Raw genomic sequence first — 21,039 nt, 5'->3', positions numbered from 1 at the left:
GCTCTCATATCAGAACAATCTTTCAATGAAGGAGCATTTATTCAAACAGTGGTCGACAGTAATCCATCCGATCTAGAAACACAATACGGCAGAAGTCTCCCGCCGCCCATTGAGAACACACACACTTAATAACATAATGCTGAACGCAGATCTTATCAGCCATAGAAAGACCCCATGAAATGAATTTGAGTTTTGTAGCTTTTAGTCCTTGTCCATTAGCTTATGCTATTGTACCCCTAAATGTTTATTAAAATAACTTTTTGCAGTCTTTCTCTTCTGGGAAAACGGACCAAATATATTGATGACTCAACCTGCACTACTGGTGTATCCACATTTCTCTCCAATCAAACGAACTGTAGAATGAGAATGTCCCTCCCCCTAACACAACCTGCAATCGAGCACACAAATACTCAAGAAACACTAGGTCTTATTTTTGTGTGGTCAAATAACACAGTTCAGTCATCTTCGTCTATTGCTTTCTCTTCGCCGTGTGATGGATAACAGCACAAACTGTTCTTGTCCTGGAATGAACAGAACACACTGTTCTTCACTGCTGGGCTCCATCTAACCCCCTCCTCTCTTTTCCTCTAGTTCCACCCCTGGCCTGCAGTGACCTGTTCCTGCTGGGTTTCCCTCCCTCTCCAGTTCCTCCAACATGAGGACAGTCCTTTCTTTCTCTCTACCCTCCACTTATTTCGTTCCTGTACTACTTGCCTCACTGTAACTTTGTCTAACCCACTTCTAAGCATCCAAACTCTTGTGGCATGTCAAAGACTTTTCGGTTTGTCCACGTCTCCTCCTGCACCCGCTGGACAAGACGGTTCAGTCCGGGACAGCAGGGCAGGACGGCACTGCAGGGGTGTGACCATTGAGGGTATGAAACGCCTTGGCTTTCTTGCCAAGCAGCACACAAAAGCCTGCAGTCCTTTGATTTCTGATAGGCCAGAGAAATGCCTGTATGTCAGCGCTCTTGAAATGAAGTGCAGATTCAGCTCTCTATGGGGAACTGCGTTTTCAGAGGACAGAACTGTTTTCAGAGACCTGAAATGCAGCACAGGTTGAGACAGTATCCTTTAGGGACAATCAAAATGTGGACAAAGTAGTATCACCCCACACCTGAATCCACTTTTCAAGATCTCAAATCAAAAGGGACTCCATTTACTTAATACTCCATTTACTTAAAACACTCTAGACACAACGAGACAGTTGTGTCTAGAGTGTTTTAAGCAAAGTGTCACAAAGATTCGAAGTTCTGATGAATTTCAGGTTGCAAAGAGGGCTTTATCCAACTGTTGGGTCTGGCCACATGGTCTCGGGTACGGGCCAGGTTCAGACATTATCTTAATGCCCAAGCAGACCCCTACCGTCCATTACTTTACGATTAAAAATAAAATTAAGTCCCCCCCTACATTTTTATCCTTTTTCACAAACATATGTCATGTAGTTGCAAACATATGTCATGTGGGTTGCGAATACAACTTTAGTTGACTTTAAATGCATGCCCACTTTTCCGATTCCAAGTGTCACCTGCAAAATATTGTCAAATTAAAGCACAGCTCAAGAAACATCTTTAACGAATTGCCTTTAATCGGTCTGATATGACCAACAGCCAGTCATTTCAAACGAGTCCCAAATGGCATCAGTGGTGACTAAAGTCTCCCTGGAGTTCCGCCTGTCCAAAAATCAAGATGGGTCTGTCTGCCAAATGGGGGAGCGCCTTGGGTCACATGGTTAGGCCTCCCTTCCCCCATGTAGCTGGAGCCAGAGCTGAGAAGCTGCTGCCAAAGAGAGAGAGAGAGAGAGAAAGAGGCTGGGGGCAGGGGACGAAGTATTAGGAACCACAGGAAGGCTGGGCCTGATAACGCATTCCTCCACACATGTGCACACGAACACACAGAAACGCACACACACACCCACGGCTCACTGTCTAAATGTGTCTCAACACCGGCTAGAGAGCTGCAGCAAAGAATGCGGGGTTGAAACTGTAAGCAAGAAGAGTATAATGAAGATCATTTTGAATAAAAAAATAAAAAAGAGAGGCAACAGAGTGCCTGCAAGTAAATCAAAGGAAACGGGAAGCTGCAATGCATATACGCCTATAGATTCAGAGCTGAGAAGAACACCAGTCGTATCTCTTACCTGTAGAATCAGTAAGATAGAGGAAACAAATAACAACCTCACAATTTATTCATAGCTGAAAGAATATTAGGTGTTTAACACGCAATAAATGCTATAGAGGAAGCAGATTTGTTGTTTTCGAAAGTGCCATTTCTGTGCCAATGCACCTGGCAAAAAGCGTGTAAATACATACACCACTGCTTCGTGCTGTTAAGTGTTGTGACTTGTCAATTGAATCTGGAGTGCTGGGTCAGTTTTAAGCGCTGATAAATTGACAATGCATTACCCTCTGGGCAGCAAACATCCAACAAGGGATAAAAACATTTAGCCTAATGAGCACAACTGTGTTCAACTGGAAATGGAAATCTGATTCATTCAAGAGACAAAGAGCCAGACAGAAGAGCAAATTCCATTACATTCTTCCGAGCTCCCTCATTCCCTAATAATCTCGCATAGCCTTTAGGCCTTGGTGCAGATTGAGTGACGCAGGTTGAGCGATGCAGGTTGAGCATGCTGCAAAGACTCTGACATGGAAAAATATGCAAACATAACTTGAATCCCAGTGTTGGTAGATAGATACAGATGAGTTGTTTTTAAAGAGGGACGCTTGGTGGCTCATTATAGCCGTGAGGCGATGGGTTTCACGATAGTGTTTGTGTGTGCAGTGGAAGCCACCTTGTAGGTCAGCTTTATTTGTTCAGTGTCCAGGCCCGTGTTTGATGCTGTTTGAATTTCTCAAACACACACAGGCATTGAGCGTGCATGCAACAGCCGATCCGACACCTCCCTTTGAATAAATTCATCTGCAGCAAACAAAGTAAAGCACAACCGGTTTTTGCAGGCAGCCTTGTTCTGGTGTATACACCTATGAGCATGTAATGTTGGTGATTCAGTCGATTTTGAACACTTAACAGCATGTAAGTGTCCAATTAATCAGAGTCGATTTCAGTTAAAGGTTAAGTACTTTAAGAGTTTACTAAAAGGCAGAGGCAGTTTATTTTCTGCCCAAACAAGGTACAAAGAAAACTAGCTTTTTTAAATGTAACAAGCACAAGAAAAAATTCCAAATCGCCAGCATGGAACGTGAGGACCTTCCATGTTTCCTAAGACATCTGAGAGCAGTTTGTAGGTTTGTTTGTGTCTGGCGGAGTGGCAGGGCGCCAAGCCAGAGTAAGCACGTAGTGCTGGAATGGAACAGCCCGTAACTTTCTTCACTTAGATTTAGTGGTGCAGTCAGGGTTCTCTCTAGGTCAAACTATACAGTGCTCCTCTACTATCACCCTGCCTTATACACCTTCATCTCTTTGGGTCTAAAGCTGGAGGAAAATGCTGGTCGCCACGTTGTAATCTTGGAGCATGGTAGAGGCTTACACTGTAACCTTAAAACTATCACACAAGCCCCTGCTTTCTCTTCAGCCCTATGTGTGCATGTGTGGGATGTCTTGGGGGGTTCTCAAATGTCAATCAAACCTCTTGTAAAGATTTTCCTGGTGGATGCTAACAATGAATAACCATGTCAATGAACAAGCACTTACACATATTGCCATTATTATTTATCCAATGAGCATTTTTATATAAAATATTTTTTCACTGATTATACTTAAAAAGCCAGCAACGTATGTGGTCATGTAAATGCCTGAAACGATTTTCCTTTATTCGGGTAATGTCATTAACAATTTAAGCATAAACCAAACAGATTTGTGCTCATTGCCCCAATTTGCGGTCCTTGTAAACACCTTCACCATTGTTCTTACCGGCTTTTTCAATATGCGCAAGTTTCGCGAGCGTAAATGGTTACGTTCTGACGTCAAAAGTACAGAATCATTTAATTCATACAATTCTCACATAAATGAGGGTTTCTTACGCTTTTTTAAACAAGATGATGTGTGCATGTAAAGACCAGTGTTAATTTTCACAGTTTTTTTTTTTATTTTAGTCATATTGTTCGTCTTTTGACAAAAATATCCTTTAAATTTTGTGAATTTCATCATGTCATATTCATATTCATTTAATAAAATTTATTCAGACTAAAATGGCGTAAAATTTTAGTCAGCAAAAATAACATTCATGTTGACGATGATGTGCAAAATGACAAAAACATGCATCACACTAACTACGTTTCCATCCAAGGATTTTTTGCGGAAAAAGTTTTAGCGCATCAAAATAAAGCTGATGGAAACGCACATTATCGCTAAAATGTCACAAATGTTGACATAATATTTTTCCATTTAACTCAAGTGCATAAACTATGAAGATACATCAAAAGTTGTGAAAAAATGGTTTGGAAACACTATTTGTTGATAAAATTGCCATTAACGCAAAAATGTAGTGTCACATTTCTGAGTTTGCCCCAATCGTTAGCCTGTGTTAATCATGACAACAGTATTGAAAGCCAATTTATTGTACATGATTATGGATTGAGAACCAATATTACAGTCCTATCAGAAGGGCAACTGTTCTCTTTTGATTGCAATTCCTCCTCTTATGATTGCTTTTATTTGTGAAATTAAAATGATAGCAAACGGGCTCATTTCAATGAATTGTCTCAATACTCTCCCCATTTTACCAAAAATTCGGAGGAAAAAACGTAGGGACATCTGGGAGGCGAATTAGCGATAAACACACATTTCTGATTGGAAACGGCTTCTTTTGCGAATTCTTTTGCGATAAACCAAAACGTATGCGGCAAAAGTTTTTTAGGCATGACGTCATCACGTACACCCTTTGTATCGATAAAAGGCCATTTGAATGGAAACAGGCATAATGTCGCAATTTTATTTTACGTATTTTCGATAACAAAATAGCGCGAAAGGTGGATGGAAACTAGGCTACTGTAACAGAACAAACTTAAACTAAATATAAATATGAAATAAAACTAAATATTCTAATATTTTGAAAAATGTATAAACTATGTACAAATATTTAAACATGAATCAAACATATTAAAGATTATAATGTTAGACTGTTTTGGCTATTGCTTTAGGTATAGCATTAAAAAAAAAAACAGAATATTCACATTCTGACGAGTTCTTCGAATCAAGTTCAATATTTATTTCATTATATTTTTGTCAACATTAGCCTACATGTTAATTATAACCATATGATTATCCTGATGAGGGGTCTTTTTATTTTTTTAGTCAACTAAGATTTTCGAAAGTATTGAGGAGATTAACAATAGTAAGCATGCTCATTTCTAAAAACATTTGAGTAATGCAAGAACGTGGCTGAACTGTATCAGTGTTTTAGATTATTAGCCGAGCACTCAAGCTGTATTGCTAGTCTTGGAGGCAAGAAAAGGTTGAGTGGAATTGCACAATGGAGCACATTCATTTGGCTGATATCAGATTCCTTCATGGGCATCAGTGAATGGTCTATAAGAGCCCGAGCCTCACTACTCTAAACCCATTTCCCCCAGTCGAGCTTGTTTGAAATGAGCAGCGCCGAATGCAAATGGCATCACATTGTATTGATTCTCCTTTAATGACTTTGTTACGCCTCTGACTGTCCTTTACAAAAGCAGAGCTGGTTGGTTCATTCAAGGGCCTCCGCTTGATAAACTTGTCTGACTTCAATACTCAGCTGCTCAATGTCTCTCTCTCTTTCTCTCTCTCTCGCCACTGCAACGTGACTCACTTTGGACATAGCAGTGTCTTTCTCTCCCTTGCTGGAGTAGAGGGAAAAACAGGTTGACTGACTGATGGTTTGGCTGATGAACGCTGACAGAGCCACTCGATGGAGACTTACATAGAGACAGCTCTCTGCCGGCCAACAGCAGCCCCCCTCCTCTGGTATCAGAAAGGGATGCCTGCCATGCATCATAAGAGCCTCTGCGATCTAGACGAGATGTTACTCTAATGGCAGGCTTTTGACTACATGTGCTTCCAGGGCTTTCATATCTTCTCATAATATGAGACTTCCTATAGATGAGTGGGAGGCCTCTCGATATGAGACACAGGACTTGAACTCAAGCAAAGTTCATGTGTCTTTATTCCAAAGAACGTGATGAGCCCTACTCAAGCTCAAGGCAACAAACACGCTAGCATAAAGATGCTCCCCTGCTGATAGCTACAATCGTGACAAGGCTCTTCAAATAGACAGCTATTGGAACCAAGGGGTGGGACACACGGAGTGTGAACATAAAACATTGTCAGCATTGTTGTGAAACTGATTCTGAACACCATAAAGCACCATCACACCATCGATTACATTTTTTTTTTATTGGAAAAGTTAAAAAGCTGATTGCACAATCCACCTTTAAACTCATTATTCTTTCATTCACTGCAAAGTGCAACACAACAAGCATGACCACTGACCACTCACCCTAACCCTTTACTCATCCCAACGTTGTTCCAACCCCTATTTTATCTAGATAATTATGTACCTGCTCTGAAATGACAGAAAAGTTTGTTTGTTTTTAATCTGAGGACAGTTGCTTTTTCATCCAAAAAGCAATTGTAGCCAAGTTAATTCAAAATGTTTAATGCATGAAATACAAATCTACTTAAAAGTAATGAAGACATGCTTTCCAGTTTTTCACTAGATGAACACAAGGAAGAATGGTATTTAATCATTTTCATTTATATGCATTAACACAACAGTTAGGTAATTACAAAGGCAATATTTACCTACATGTATTTTTGCCAAACAAATCTGAGCATCCAACAACCATGCTTGGAATAACACAAACCTCTGACAAACCGTTAGTCAGAAGGGTCTTCTGACGACAGCACCGTACCACTGTTTTCTCAGGTTGTGGGTGTGCTGTAGTCAAGCCTTGCTTTGCTTTGATGATATCATGGGCCTGCAAGAGGAGCCAGGGACAGTTTGTGTGTGTGGTAAGTCAACGTCAGAGGAGCTGGTCAGTTGCACTGCTGCTGGGGTTTTACACAGTATCAGTGAAGTGTGTCAGTGAAGTGTGTGTCAATGTGTCCCACCCCTGCACTGACTCACTGTTTCAGTGACAAACACACGCACGCATACACACACACACTCCCTAAAACCATATACAAACACTGCGGTCTGTCTGTCTACCTCTCTACTTACAGATCTTCAATGTTGCACATGCAAGATGTTCACAAACACATCATGATCAGAGATGGAAGGAAGCCACCAAAGCTACTTTCCCATTACTCACCCTGACACAGCAGACACTGAGGGCATCTATGTGGGCAAAGCTGTCAAGGGCAATAAACGCCAAATTGGGCTGGGCAATATATGGAATATTCATGATATAATTGCATTGAATTATTTGGCTATTACGTTTGCTAAAAAACCTGATATCAGACAGATTTCACAATCCTTCAGGGCTGCACAATTAATCAAAATAACATTGTGGTGATGTGGTCATTTGTGACTATTAAAGCTCAAAAGGCTGTGATTTAATACATGGTCTGTTCTTCAGAGTGAACGGGTGAAGCTGTTCTGTGAGCATGTGCGGGCTCATGATCTGATGTTTCAGTGGTCTCATAGCAGTTGTGAAAAGCAAAGTGCTACAGGTAGGCAGGCACATTATAGAAATATACAAATGTGACACAGTATCACAGAAAATATGACGGTATTTCACCAGATTTGTAATGGGAAAATTGTAAAGTGTTAATTACACAACGCACTTTCAAGTTTTCCTACAAAATACAGGCTTCAGATGAAGGTGAAGTAAATGTGACAGAATATATAACTATTATTAATTTGCTATTATAATATACATTCAACTGGATTCCCACAACATTAGTGAGTGTAGTTGTAGTTTTTGCACACACAAAAAAAATGTATTATTATTTCGGGTTCAAGAGAAGTTAAGCTTAATAGACAGCATATTAATTACCTCAAAAATTAATTTAGACTCGTCCACCCTTTTCTTAAAAAAAATTAAATAAATAAAAATAAAATAAAATTCAAGGTTACAGTCAGGCACTTACAATGAAAGTTTTGGAGGGTTTAAAGAAAAGTGCAGATATGTGAAGATTGTAATTTTATAAAAGCACTTGCATTAATTCTTCTGTTAAATCTCATGTGTTATTTGAGCTGTGAAGTTCAGTCGTTTTAGTGTTTAATGGTTTACGTTGTTATGTCATCATAGCAACAAAATTGTAAAACTGGATATAACAACATAGAAAAGGTTAGTAAGCGAATTTATCACACTAAAATCATGATAACACCCATATTGCTTACGTCCTGTGGCTATATGTTTGAAACAGTATTTTAACGTTTATGGATTGTCCCCACTTAAACTTTAAGATTTCCTTTTTTTTTTAAAGAAAGGAGGGACGAGTCAAAATAACTTTTGTGGTAATCAATATTATGCCACAAATGCTGTTGATTGAGCTCAAATTGTATTGAACCCAGAATATTCCTTAAGCTACTTCAGAGCAAATGCATAATTATCGAGATATACAGTTGAAGTCAGAAGTTTACATACACCTTAACAAAATACATTTATAAACTCAGTTTTTCACAATTCCTGACAATTAATCATAGAAAACATTCCCTGTGTTAGGTCAGTTATGATCACTATAGTTTAAGAATGAGATATGTCAGAATAATAGTAGAGATAATTATTTAGTTTTTATTTCTTTCATCACATTCCCAGTGAGTCAGAAGTTTACATACACTTTGTTAGTATTTGGTAGCATTGCCATTACATTTTTAACTTGGGTCAAATGTTTTGGTATCCTTCCACAAGCTTCTCACAATAAGTTGCTGGAATTTTGGCCCATTCCTCCAGACAGAACTGGTGTAACAGAGTCAGGATTGTAGGCTTCCTTGCTCACAATGGTTTTTTAATTCTGCCCACAATTTTTCTATTGGATTGAGGTCAGAGCTTTGAGATGGACACTCCTATACCATTTTGCCACAACTTTGGAGGTGTGCTTGGTGTCATTGTCCATTTGGAAGACCCATTTGCGACTGAGCTTCCTGGCTGATGTCTGGAGATGTGGCTTCAATATATCCAAATAATTTTCCTTCCTCATGATACCATCTATTTTGTGAAGTGCACCAGTCCCTCCTGCAGCAAAGCACCCCCACAACATGCTGCTGCCACCCCCATGCTTCATGGTTGGGATGGTGTTCTTCGGCTTGCAAGCATAACCCTTTTCCTTCAAACATAACGATGGTCATTATGGCCAAACAGTTAAAAATTGTTTCATTAGACCAGAGGACTTTTCTCCAAAAGTAAGATCTTTCTCCCCATGTGCACTTGCAAACTGTAGTCTGGCTTTTTATGGTGGTTTTGGAGCAGTGGCTTCTTCCTTGCTGAGCAGCCTTTCAGGTTATGTCGATATAGGACTCGCTTTACTGTGGATATAGATACTTGTTCTATTTGTAAAAATGTTACTGTTTCATCCAGCATCTTCACAAGGTCCTTTGCTGTTGTTCTGGGATTGATTTGCACATTTAACACCAAACTATGTTCATCTCCACGAGACTCTGTCTATGCGGTATGATGGCTGCGTGGTCCCATGGTGTTCATACTTGCATTGTTTGTACAGATGAACATGGCAACTTCAGCAGCATGAAAATTGCTCCCAAGAATGAACCAGACTTGTGGAAGTCAACAGTTTATTTTTCTGAGGTCTTGGCTGAATTATATTGATTTTCCCATGATGCCAAGCAAAGAGGCACTGAGTTTGAAGGTAGGCCTTAAAATAAATCCACGGGTACACCTCCAATTCAGTACAACACCTATCAGATGCTAATTGGTCAACTGCCTAAAGGCTTGACATAATTTTCTGGAATTGTTCAAGCTGCTTAAAGGCACAGTTAACTTAGTGTACATAAACTTCTGACCCACTGGGAATGTGATGAAATCTACCATTCTCTCTACTATTATTCTGATATTTCACATTCTTAAAATAAAGTACAATCCACCTTTAAACTCATTATTCTTTCATTCACTGGAAAGTGCAACATAACAAGCATGGACAAACCAACATCTGTCTGCTGACCACTCACCCTAACGGTCTCGTGTAAAGGTCGGGTTTCATTTTAAGGCCCGTGTAGACCTCTATCCTCAGTCACCATTCATTTTCATTGTATAGAAAATAAGATACTACGAAAGTAAAAACCTTTAGTGTTCCACATAAGACATTCATATGCGTTTTGAACACCTAGAGGATGAGTAAATGATGACCATGATTTTAATTTTTAAGTTAACTATAACTATTAAAAGGGCCAATATAAACATTTATATATATATATTTTTAATTTATAATTTTTTTCAGTAAAAATGCACTGAATGGTTGCAGATTAGGCACCGGCTTTGGCATCAGCACATTCAAGGTGGAAAAAGGAGCATGACAGGTCAGCGAGTCGGACCTGCAGTTGGCTTGCCAGTACCTTGTCAGAGGGGTCGCCTAATTGTCACAACGTTAGACAGTCTCTACAGCTCTCGGATTATACAGCAGTGAATTTGTGATGAAGACAGGGGGTGAAGGGTCAGACAAACATGACACCCTGTTGGCTCTCTTGTCCGTGACGGGCAGACGGAGAGGTGGCTTAGCCTTTCTAGTTCACCGGCAAGCCGCTTTCCCTGATGACACGAGTCGCTGTCCCTGCGCTCACCCTGTCATAATGCCAGCCAGGGCTAAGGCTGACAGAGGCCTGAACTGCAGCTACTTTTGCTCTCACCCATAAAATTCAAAGCACTAAAAGCATTAGCATGACAAATCTGGCTTGGTTCAGCCTGGAAAGGCTAGATTTTTTTTCTCAGGGATACTTAACAAGCACTTGAGAATGCAAGTTAAGGCAGGTCCCTTTTCTGGGGTGGTGCTTCAGTTGAGAAATACTGCACTTTCATCCAGGTGAGAAAGTAATTTCACAAAGTTTCAATAATGCTTTCGAAGAAATGTTTCTGCTTCGTTGGCTTCATTTCAAAAGGAAATTTTTATGAAAATTGTGAAACAAAACCAGCCACAACACATATGGTGCCATGTGAACTATGAAGAATCCATGAATATATAAATTATGGATTTAACAATAAAAAAACTGGCAAGGGTATCTATGTATATGGTGAAACAAAAACCTTCATTAACAACAAGCAAGAATAAACATGCAATTTTAACCAATGGCAATCAATAAATTAGCTGATTAATAAGAAAAATCCTGAGGGGCCTGGGTAGCTCAGCGAGTACTGACGCTGACTACAACACCTGGAGTCACAAGTTCAAATTCAGGGCGTGCTAAGTGACTCCAGTTAGGCTTCCTAAGCAACCAATTGGCCCGGTTGCTAGGGTGGGTAGAGTCACATCGGGTAACCTCCTTGTGGTCGCTATATGTGGTTCTCGCTCTCGGTGGGTGTGTGGCGAGTTGTGCGTGGATGCCGCAGAGAATAGTGTGAAGCCTCCACACGTGCTATGTCTGAGTAGTAACGCGCTCAAAAAGCCAAGTGATAAGATGCGCAGATTGACATCTCGGACACGGAGGCAACTGAGATTCATCCTCCACCAGCCGGATTGAGGCGAGTTCACTATGCCACCACGAGGACTTAGAGCGCATTGGGAATTTCAAATTGGGGAGAAAAATCAACAAGAAAAAAATAAATAAAAAAGAAATTCTGGAGAGAGACAGTCTGCGTCTGTTGTTTTTTAAGTCTGGGTGACACAACATGTTCTTATCTCAACAATCAGACTCTTTCACTTCACAATCTGCTTTGTTCACTCACACAAGGCAATCAGAGTGGCAGGATAGATATTCAGAGCTAATGAGGCATCTATCAGGGCCCACGGTGTCCCTGTCATTGAGAACAGGGAATCCATTAACCCAAGTGACCTTGCTCGGTTGTGTCCACTCCACACTAACCAGACAACACTGACACAGCCTGAAGAGAAACCAGAGGAACAGCTCATTACTGCAAAAAGTGCTTCTAGCCATCCAACATCCAGCAATGGCACTCAAAAATGTAGAATCTCACCAGACCAGGGTCCATTTAGCTTGATAGGGAAAGGTTATGGAAAATAACTTAATATACGTGCAAATGCACTTGCGTTTTTTACAAAGCAGAATTTCGAGTTGTCAGGGATCGATTTGCCTGTGATTCAAATCAGACACAAAAGCTGTGGTGTACTGCTAAGCAAATTATCAACTGAACAACAAAAGAAGCCCAAGTGTCAAAATAGAGTTGGGAGCCAAGAACTCCAACAAATGACTCTTATGAGTCAATTCTTTTGAACGTACAGTGTTAAAGAAAAAGTGAAAACAGTGTAGACAGATTTCTGAATAAATGACTCTTATGGGCCTGTTCTTTTGAAACTACAGCGTGAAACAAACAATGCAAACAGTGTAGTCTTATTTCTGAACAAATTACTCATATGAGCTGGTTCATTTGAATCTACAGTGGGAAAAAACAACACATCCAGTGTAATTTGATCACGAATCACAAACTAATCACTCATATGACTCGTATGACTCTTTTACTCTTAATTTCGTCACGTCCAGCTTGAAATTAACCAGTAGCTGTTTATTATTTGTTCTCAAGGCTTGCAAGACTTACGATTGCATCCCTTGTAAAAAATAGCTTTTCACCCAAAGGTTTCGGTCCCAACACTTCAACAAATCAACATATGAAGGGAACTGCTAAGATAACAGCTACATAATTATCACCATTTTGTCGAATTATGTTGTATATAGCCAAATATTGCCACCAAGTGCATTATAGAGAATTAAAATGAGGGTCATGCATTATCCTGCCCTCTTTTTGTCCTCATAATGATAAATTGTGCCTTCCAGTCCTCACATGGAGAGGTGCGCCATATGAAGGGTGTGAATGATGACAGAGCGTTTTTCTCTCTTGGCCAGATTAGATGGAAACAAGCCTGTTTGGGGAGTTACCTTGTGGCAGGGCAGAGCGGTAGAAGACCTGCGTCAGAGCCAGCCACTTCACTGATGGGAAGATTAGATGGCGGCTTACATGGCAGATGAGACCACAGCAAAGATTCATTTTGACAACAAGTCCGGTTTTCCTGTATCTACAATGACATGAGCCAACCTTGTTGTAATGCATCCAGTTCTAGTGTTTTGTCAGGGTAGCATTGTACAAGTTTTAGTGTCCATATCTCATTCCATTAGATGTAATTATTAATTACCATGAGGGTAACTTAAAGACTTTTAATGTTTGGGTAAACTAACCAATAAAGTTACCATAATTCTCTCCGTAATGCTTCAAAGTCTTGTTTATTATCAAGAGTGAACAACAAATCCTTCAGAATGGCATTCATATTCAATTGAGAGTTCAGAAAACTCCCTTGACAACAAGACTTATCAAAAGGAGGATGGTTGGCAACGTTTACTCTCCGTACCTATGGCAGACTCACACAAGATTAGAAACATTCAGAGCTGTCAATACAAATATGTTTCTTTTTGTGAGGGCCGTCTGTGCCTGAAGGAAAGATTAAAGAATTTAGAGACAGACACTTTGCAGACTGGTGTTTGAACTGCCATAGTGTCTAAGCCTTTTCTCAGGTGGCCAAATGCCATTATACAACTGTGTATTTGAAACTGTGTATTACAAGACATTGAACACAGCATCTAATCCTCCTTATCTGTACCAACTGTCACCACAGTCAACTAAGAATAAGCTTTTTTGGGGGATTACACCTCATACCTTCTTCCACTGAGACACAGTCATATCTCAGTGCTGAACAAGAGGTCTAAAGTAAATTAACAAAACATTTCCATGATGCCTAAAAATTTAAAATGTATTGTGTAGTATATATCGGGACAAATGAGGGGAAACTCAAATGCACCTCATACGGTGTTAATGCTGGAAGTTGAGGTCAACTGATTATCGGCCTGGCATAATTTTCGGAATCGTTATTTTGTCTGATCTGATTGTCGATCAGTTTTAAAATGCGTTTTTTTGGCTCTGATGCTACCGCCTCTCTCTGGAAGGTTACTGCTTGTAGTCTGGCTCAAATTCCCGACCACAGTATTATCGCATTGGTTATATGCCACGAGTAAATGGCCAATCAACACTGTGCTCCAGAGATTCAGGGGAGAGGTGGGAAAAGTAAAGGTTTTCAAAAGGTAATAATTCAGATACTGAAGTTACAATAAACATGAGGACAATACAACGGTTGCCCCATGTCACCATTTCCACACTTTGGGTTAGCAGCGCGACAAAACAGCGGAATTGTGTATACAGCAAGCGCTCTGGGGCGTAGATAGCGTTGATCTTTCAGCACAATATCTTTAAATATTTTTCTCTAACACAGAACACGCTTCATTATGCCCTTTCGCGATCCACACGTGTTGCCTCTCTCCCCCGGCCCGTGACATGAGGTGTTTAGTTCATTGTTTTAATTTATTTACAGTTTCAGTTCAAAAGAAATGCTGCGCTCCCTCCACTTTTATTTCTGAACAAAATAAAATTATGTTGATAAGTTGCATTCTAGTATTTTTCAAAGAGACAATATTGAAATGTTCTGTTTTGGAGTATTTCATTTAACACATGTTCATAGGCATTTAAAGGATGTTTTGCGTTCGAGTTTGTGTTAGAGTAAATTTGGACACAAAATTTTGTATTTTCACTGCAAATGTATATCGGCCACCTTGAATACTTCAGCCCTGAAGAAACCATATTGGTTGACCCCAAGTTGGAAGAAGTGATTTTCAGGAAATCAATTGACTTTTTAGGCCATTTCAAGAGTCTTTGCAAAATTTGGCAGGGTTTAGCAAGTGGACATGTGCTCAACCACAGGTAGTTTAGTTTTTTAAATCCCAATAGAGCGCAGCAGTCTCCACCCACTTTTTAAGCAGTCTCGGTTCCGGAAATAAATTTCCCATTTATTATTTTCCATAGTGATTTTATAAAATCCTTCATAAAACAGTTCTAAATCATGAACCAAACCAACCAGCTCTGAGGTGAAAAGTAACATAACAAAGTTTGATTTGAAGCAAAAGTGTATTTGAAAATTGAACAAAAAGAAAAAGTTGCAATATTGTGTACTTAAGGTCTTTAACGAGGGAATGAACTACAATCCCATGAAGCATTGTGAATGACTCTATTAAACAGTAGAAAATGCTAAAAGTATTGATTTATAGTTGTTAATTAGAAGTATAAAAATTATAAATGTACATTTGCATCATGTAGGTGGGCAGTCACTGCAGAGCATGCTTCTCTGATTGGGGGATCTTTTTCTGCTGGATCATGGGTAGTGTAGTTCTTGACCAGAAATTCTGCTATTAAACACATTTTGTAAAAATTAACTTGAAATAAACACTGACTGATGACTTCAACAGAAGCATATAACAACCTTAAAGCTCACGGTAGCTCTGTCATTAAAGGTTTAAAGTTAATGTTACAACTCAATTTGCCTATAGAGAAAATGAATAGGATTTTCACTTCTGGAACCAGATTGTTGCACTCTATATCTGAGCTACGTGACTGGACAAAAAGAAAAAAGGAGAGAAACCATTAGCTGCTCATTGTCTAGATAAGTCCCCCTTTAAATCGCATTCCCAGGATTCCTAGCAGCTGGTGGAAATGTACTCCGGGGTGACCCCTGCGACCCTTGCACATTGATATCCGAGACAAAGTGTCTTTACCTTTCTCCGTGTTACAGCCGAATAAACAGTCCTCGGGCCACATTCCCTACAGAAGCAATTTGCGCATGTGGTCAAAAAGAGCTCCGCTGTCCCAAAGAGTTCAAAGCTATTCCTGCATATCCAAACATACAGGGGGAGCTCAGAACATCAATTTGCAGTGCAAACGGCAGCTGCTCTGAAAGGGATAGCTACCTGCCCCCACATTGGAGCGCTCCTTTCCACCCCCACTCTACTAGTGCAGTTGTCCATCTCCCGACGTCCATTACCACCCCCATACACCTCTGAAACTGGAATTTACTACTGACAGAGAGTCTTTGAAATGATGGGCTGCAAAATCATCTTTCTTCCTTTAATCCTGTTAGATGTGCATTTGCGCAACAGTCCTTTTACTAACACAGCCTTTAAAAGGAGAACTTGGCTTGTGGATGAGGAAGACGATGGCAGGGCTGACATCATGACTGTGCACTTAACGTCTTTAATGAGGGAATTAACTACAACCCCTGAAGCACTGGTAATGACACAACAGAATGAAAAACAATGGAAAAATATACAATTATTGATTTAAATCAGAATGAGCTTTATTGCCAAGTATGCTTACACATACAAGGAATTTGACTTGGTGACAGAAGCTTCCAGTGCACAAACAATACAGAGATAAGAGAGAATAAAGAATACAATATTTTTAAATATAAAGTTTATATTAAAATACACAATAAGACACAAAAATATACATATATACAAATATAATCTGTTATATACAGATTGTGTATTCCCAAGTCAATTCCCCTATGGAGAAGCATTATTACTACTTCTGGAACCAGACTGTTGCGCTCTATAGAAACCAAGCGAGTGACATAATGTCCTGTCATTCATTGCTTGTTGCAGTCACGGCTAATTAGGACAAAAAGTCAGATTAACATGGAAGAGATACCTTTAACTGTATGTCATTTTATGGCTTTGCGTTTGGTTAGGAAAGTGTAAGTAATGTATGATGCCCCTGCAATTTAGTTGACAGTCTTGTCTGGATTTCAGTGCAGCTGTAGGTTATGGAGACATTGTTAGCAGGGCTGCAGACTGTGTTTGGGAATGCTAATCATCCGAGGACAGCCACAAGGCAGCCAGAGTTAGTCTCGACACTTTGGCAAGCCCCGTTGCCTGTGGCTGCGGAGCTCAGCTAACAAAAAAAGGCAGCCTGTAATCTTGCTTCAGCAATTTCTAGAGCCGTAACAGTCGCAACAGATTCTCTGGTCATTCTCAATGAAGTGAAACCTCTAATTTGCTGCACTGTATGACTTCGATATGAGAGGAGTCTGTCAGGCAGGAGAATGCAACTGCTGGAGGGGAAAAAAAAGAAAGCAGATCTATCCAGGTTTATGACCTCTGCCCTTCCGATTTGATCTGTCAAAAGGTGTGTGGGTAATAAAACAGCAAGTCATTAAAGGATGCACACAGCTAGTCAATAAGAGGATACTCATTTCTCTCAGTCTGTCCTCTAATGCACTGGCTAAAGGGGCAAAACAGGAGGCAGGACACAGGCGGATTACTGCCAGGCCTATCCGATGATCTTCAGGCTGTTCCATAATGCTGCCACACGCCTGTTAACATGCCGGTTGAGCAACGCTTCAGTAGTATCAATGTAAAATCTCCTCCCTGAAGCTCATATGTTATCTGCACTCCAATGTAGTGCTACTGCCCTGTGCACTATAATAGTGCTAGACTAATATATATATATATATATATATATATATATATATTTGCCCATTTTTATATTACCAGCATTGGCCAACTAAGATAAGAACTAGATTTCCTTTGAGTCAGTTCCAAAACCTTCCAATATCCTTGTCAATGGATAATGAATTTCATTGAAACATTCTGTAAATATTTATTAATTTCAGTGCTTATTTTTACTTCTCAATTGCTTAAATTATATTGCTTCATTTTATTACATATTCGTCAGCTCTTTAGATATTGGTATCGATATTAGCCAATGAAAAACCCATATTGCTCGACCATTATATACGTTATACAACAAAACCTTTATTCACATATAGACTATGGGATATATTTATTGAATCCTTTATATAGTATAAAAGTGTGCAGAGGTAGCCTATAAAAATATGTGTGTTGTAGCGGTTAGCTAACGGCATCACCAGGGAGAAAAACAGCCATGAATCTGATTTGAAGGCGCTAGCAGATTGAGCTTCGATTACATTGATGTTTAATCACAAAGCTGCCCCTTTACTCCATCTTTTAACCACATCTCTCCCTAGGTGGACCGTGGGGGTCCCTGTTTCATACTAGTGAGTGAGTATTACAGACTGCTCAGAAATGTAATCCGCCACCATTGACTCTTGATAAAGACCACAGAACAAAAACTCAAGAGGAAATTGACGTAAAAGGAGTTTTTTTTAGCTGTGCTTCAGCAGACCAAATATAGCCTGGGCAGATCCATACGTGCAGTAGGAACGTTGATTTCAACACTGCATACGTTTGTGGATATAAAAAGAAAACTGAAGTACTGAAACAGTGAGGCAGACAGAAAAGAAAGGGCAAGGCCATGAATCTGTCTGTGTTCTTGCTTTTAACGTTATCTGGAGCATTACTCTCACTTTGCAACCACTAAACAGCGTTTACTTTAACCAACAGCCTGAGACATATATTAATTCAATCTATGTCTGGTTTAAAGTTGACCAATGCCTCAATCTGAATTTCTGTAGAAAAACCAATCTAATGTTATAGTGTTTGCATACTGTACATCTTATAGAAAATTTGTGCATGTAGTCACTTCTGCTGATTTTTAAGAAATATGCTAATTTAATGGGAATAGATTTACGACATGTGATGGAATTGTTCTTACGGAATGGTCTTTATTCATCAATGTGTGAGGTTTGGATTAAATTACCTGATCAACCTTTTGTTTGTACAGCAGGGCCTCTGTTGACACATCCCCTACAAAACTGCTGTCTTCACACTGCCACTGTGCCAAGGTCAAGCACAGTGTTTGCACAAACCAAGGTTAAAAAATAAAGTGATAGATTTCCGGGTGCAATTGCTCTATTTTAAAACCGGGCTCCTGTCCGCAGCTAAGCTGAGCCACGTGCATGGAACTTACTAATCATTAACAAGTCAATTAAAGTCAGATGAAAAGACTGATATGAGTCACTGCTGTTAACCCAAAGGGAGTTTAAAATTATTTAAATAACGGCTGGAACCCAAGTCTGTTTAAATACAGGAAGAATGACAGACTTTGGCTTGGTTCAGGAATAGAACACTAGCTTACGACTTACTGAATAATGCTGTTTATACTGTATACTGCCTATACTACTTTTATGAAGAGTATGTGAAATGCATTATGTAATGTATTATGCAATGATAAATGTTTGTTGTACATTGTATGTTGTACACTGTGCATCACCACATGACCTCATCAAATTGCATGTTTAATTTAGCAAGTGACATCCAGTTATCACCATGAAAAAAAAACATGGTTGTTATGAATGTTCTGGGCTAAATACAAGTTATGGTCGATCGACAGCATTTGTAGCATAATGTTGCTTACTAAAAAAAATTTCAACACGTGACTTCTTTATTTAAAAAATGAAGAAGCAAAAATCAATGTTACAGTAAGGCACTAACAATGTAACTGAAAGGGGCTAGTCCATAAACATTAAAATCCAAATTGTTTCAAAAGTATGCCCGCAAGACGTAAACATTACACGCGTTAACATGAGTTTATTGTAACAAAATCACTTACTAACTGCGAGCGTCCTCCTTCTTGCCCCTCTTGTGAACTCCTTACATTGGTGCCGAAACCCGGGAAAGGAGAGGGGGCACTCTGTCCATGAGAACTTGCCACTGCTGTCCACCAGGGAGGTGTAGGAGCTCGCTGCTCTTAGCCAGGAGATGGAGGAGCCGATGCCATCCGGTAAGAGGAGGAATCGCTGCCGTCCGCCAGGGGACGGAGGACCTGCTGCCGTCTGCCAGTGGACGGAGGACCGCTGCCATTAGCCAGGGGATGGAGGAACCGCTGCCGTCTCCAGGGGACGGAGGAACCGATGCAGTCGGCCGCCAGGGGACGGAGGAACCGATGCAGTCGGCCGCCAGGGGACGGAGGAACCGATGCAGTCGGCCGCCAGGAGGCAGAGTAGACTGCTGTCATCAGGGGGGGCGGAGGAGCCGAAGAAGAGTGTATTCTTTTCTTTTCTCTCTCTGTTTCTCCCCTTTCAGATTCTCTGGTGGCAGAACGGCCGGAAGGACAGCATCTCCCCTCCAGAGATGGGGAGGGGGCAAGCCAGTCCAGATGGTGCCCCAGCCTGAATTGGGCAGTGGAGGAGTGCAATGATGTGGAGGGCATGGCAGGGCCATGAGGATGCACACCCTGCACTGAGTTGCCTAATCAGCAGGAGAGATAAAGGAAGAGACAAGGACACCAGAGAGAGAGACGCACGCGACCGCTTTGTGTGTTGTTATGTTTCAGTTCCTTTGTACCATTAAAGTTTACGCTGACTGCTCAGCCGGTTCCTGCCTCCTCCTTGCCCATCTAGCAAACTCGTTACACTTACCTTATCTGTGTAAAGTTATATCCAATAAACAATGTTTCGTTGCCATGACAACAAAGTTGTAATATTGGATTTAACTTTACACAGATAAGTAGGGCTGAAACGATTAGTCGATGTTATCGAAAACGGCGACAATAAAAAATTGTTGACAAAAATGTTTGTTGTCGAATTGTCGTTTGATCTCAATGACATCACATTAAACTCTAATGAGGGCATGCCAGAGGAGCACCAACCGCAGCTTGTGCCTGATTGAGGAGAGTTAGAAAAACAGCTCACAGAACAAACAGCTTCAGGTGATGTAGATCGCAAAGTATTAGTAAATTATAAAAAAAAAAATCCAGAAGCACTATCGTTGTGAAACAAATCTGCGCTGGAGCTGCCGTTCAACCTTTTGCAGCAATACTTGTGTAACAGTGTGTATTTTAACATTTATAGGCCCCATTCACTTTCACTGTTGGTGCCTTATTTTTTTGGGAACAGTTGACAAGTCTAAATAATTTTTTGTGGTATTTCAACATTATGCCACAAATGCTGTCAATACAGCTTAAATTCTATTAAATCCTGGAGCATTCATTTAAACCCAAATTTCTTAACAATGGCAGTCCAATCAAACAATGAGAAAGTCAAGCACTCTGTTGAATACTGTACATTTAGACACAATGTGCACGGTAAAAATACACTAGGCTAAACTGCAGCTAGTAAGAGCAGAATTGGAAGCATCCTATTGCGAACATGGCCCAGATTTTGAAAAACAGAAGGATGAACTCCAGGTCAAACTCTGAGAAAATGAAAACAACAAGGTGCTGTAAACTCTGTATGCTCT

General features: G+C 40.2%; 1 protein-coding gene across 1 annotated transcript in view; it reads right to left on the bottom strand.

Moving 5' to 3' along the window:
• Window positions 1-19,430, bottom strand: part of LOC127635626 (zinc finger MIZ domain-containing protein 2-like) — a 51,648-nt gene extending 32,218 nt beyond the window's left edge. The window contains 1 exon segment of the mRNA XM_052115781.1: window positions 19,412-19,430. The gene's annotated coding sequence lies outside the window, so the exon portion shown is untranslated.
• Between the last annotated feature and the right edge of the window lie 1,609 nt (window positions 19,431-21,039).

Source organism: Xyrauchen texanus, chromosome 43, assembly GCF_025860055.1.
Source record: "Xyrauchen texanus isolate HMW12.3.18 chromosome 43, RBS_HiC_50CHRs, whole genome shotgun sequence".
Classification (NCBI taxonomy): Eukaryota; Metazoa; Chordata; class Actinopteri; order Cypriniformes; family Catostomidae; genus Xyrauchen; species Xyrauchen texanus.
Note: the sequence above shows the minus strand (reverse complement) of the source record. Positions and strands in the feature narration are given on the sequence as shown.